Source organism: Thermobia domestica, chromosome 14 (genome assembly GCF_964235325.1).
Source record: "Thermobia domestica chromosome 14, izTheDome1.hap1.1, whole genome shotgun sequence".
NCBI classification, from domain to species: domain Eukaryota; kingdom Metazoa; phylum Arthropoda; class Insecta; order Zygentoma; family Lepismatidae; genus Thermobia; species Thermobia domestica.
This window is the reverse complement of record NC_137467.1, coordinates 161,166,365-161,168,835: the sequence shown is the minus strand read 5'-3', so window position 1 is coordinate 161,168,835 and position 2,471 is coordinate 161,166,365.

The window sequence follows — 2,471 nt, the reverse complement described above, 5'->3', positions numbered from 1 at the left end:
TTCCTTACCTATTCTTTATTGTGTACTCAGAAGTTGTTGAGTATACGACTTACCAACTTTTCATTACCTTTATAAGAAAAGTTGTTAAATCAGGTTTTAAATTTTATTCAAAAACGTTCTGCTTACTTTGTACGTATCTGGTATTGTAAGCAAACGTCACACCTGTCGAAACGAAACAGCATACAAAATTTTAGTCCATAGTATTAATATAACTGTATTTCAACACATTTCTATAAGGATTAAAGCGCAATACTGTAAAATCTAGCAATAACGAGCTAGCAACTTCTGATTCTAGTGTCATTTCATTCACGTTTAAGCTTGGCAAGACAAATTGTAATATATACAAGTGGAAAACTTCACACATACGACGAGTTTAGAAAAGTATTTGGTATACTCAAGTTTGCCAGGACATTTTAATACACAGATGAAAATCTCACACACATGACAACACACAGTTAAAAAGAAGATTTATATGGAGTTCACATTTTGCAATGAACATGTTAAAACACACTGGAGAAAACATATTAAAAACTAAAGCGTTCTAAGTGTGTAGAAATGACTTAATTAAAGTTTATATTTCGCAGCAGATATATTAACATTTGAACGCCCGGAAATTCGTTTCACCTAGATCGCCTGTAGGGATCAATTTGATCCCTAGCTTCTTTTTGTACATACCTACTTTTCTAACAAACACTACTCGAGTTTTTTCTTTTTCTTCACTGTGTAGTCATTACTTACATCTTATTACATAATTTATTTCGGAAGCTCTGTAACTACTTCTATTTATAGTTCTGCTTACAACTTTCCTTTATCTTTGTTCACGAATATGTTCAATACTGCGCCGGTATCACCGTGATTACACACATTTTCTGCATTTATAAGTTACTTTACGAACACATTTTCCACAAACTGCCTTTTTGCAAGTGCTACAGTTTGCAGACGCTTTGTTTCTCTTGCAGTTTACAACAATTTGACAATTACGTCGTTTACGCGGTATTTCTGAATTTCAATATGTGTCGTCTTCTGTTCTTGTGGCTTGTTTTGAATCCTCAGACCGAAGCTGCAGGTATTCTTTCCGGAGTTCTTCTGATAGCCTTTGAATAAATTCCTTTCGTGATATCTTCATTCCAATGACTGCTGTGTATATAACAACTACATTAATTACTGCAAGTTCAAGTACATTATAAAAAGTATGGATTGCCCATCTTCGTGATGACGCTTTCACTATATTGCTTGGCCATTTTGTCAACCCCATATTTCGTTTCATTACAATAAGCAATGGTTTCAGGAACTTTCTTATTATTGTCGATTATCTCCACGGTATCATGAAGAGAGGTCAATACCAAAACATTCTTACTTTTCTTACCTTGATAAACGGTCATTGTTACGTCCTTGCTTTTGAGAATCTTTTTCGAGTACAAAGGTGCTTTCTCTGATTTAATTTCTTTCGGTATTTCTCTTCTACTTTCATTCACTAGCCCAACAATAATAGATGACTTTGCTTTCAGATTGTCAGCGAGCTTTAGTGACATAAAATAGTTGTCTGTGGTAACGTTTCGAACTTTGCCAGAAAATGGCTCCATAAGACGCATGACAACGTACTCCGGAACTCTTGGATTTGCAGGGCGTTCTTCCTCCTTACTAACGCAAAGGAAGCCGTTCAAAATATATTTCCCATCTACATCTACAGCAGGCCAGAATTTCTGCCGGTACTTATCTGGCTTATTTGACATAAACTGCGGAAATGGACAACCAGTTTTACTAGGAAACAACTGTTCATCTATTGTAATGTTCTGTCCTGGTTTATAGCATGCAATACAATTTTCAATGAACCTACACCAAACTTCAGAGACAAGAGCAAGTTTATCTTTCTTTACACGAATCAATCTGTTACCTTTAATATCAAATCTTAGGAAGCTCATTATTTCGCAAAATCGATTTCTGCTCATAGTCTTGGGACAAAATGGCAATCCCCAAGACTTCGACCACATTGCATGAATCTCAATATTTTTACTGCCAGTAACGCCACGAGCATACAGAATCCCTATGAAAGCTTCGAGTTCCGATAAACTTAGTGACGAAGTATTGTCCTTCAGCACACGACGCGCTTCTGTTTCAGTATACTTTTTTTGTGTGTGGGTAAGTATGCGTTTGTCTTTGAATACGCGCCATGCACTTGACACAGATTCACTACTTACATTTCTTCTGACCTGCGGTGTTGGTCCTGGAATTTCTCTTAGAATGTTATGAAGACATTTTCTACCCGCGTTTCTAACATTAGCAGGTATTTACTCCCATACAGTACCGTTTGGAGCTGTGTACTGTTTCGCCGCCGCACTGATGCCTTCACTTGAACATCCACACATGTTTCCATCTTGTTCTGATCTCACCTTATTATGTACTGGAATGCCTGCAAAAAAAGGCAGATTCACTGCGACTGCTTTCGTATTTTACAAATAGATAATGTAAAT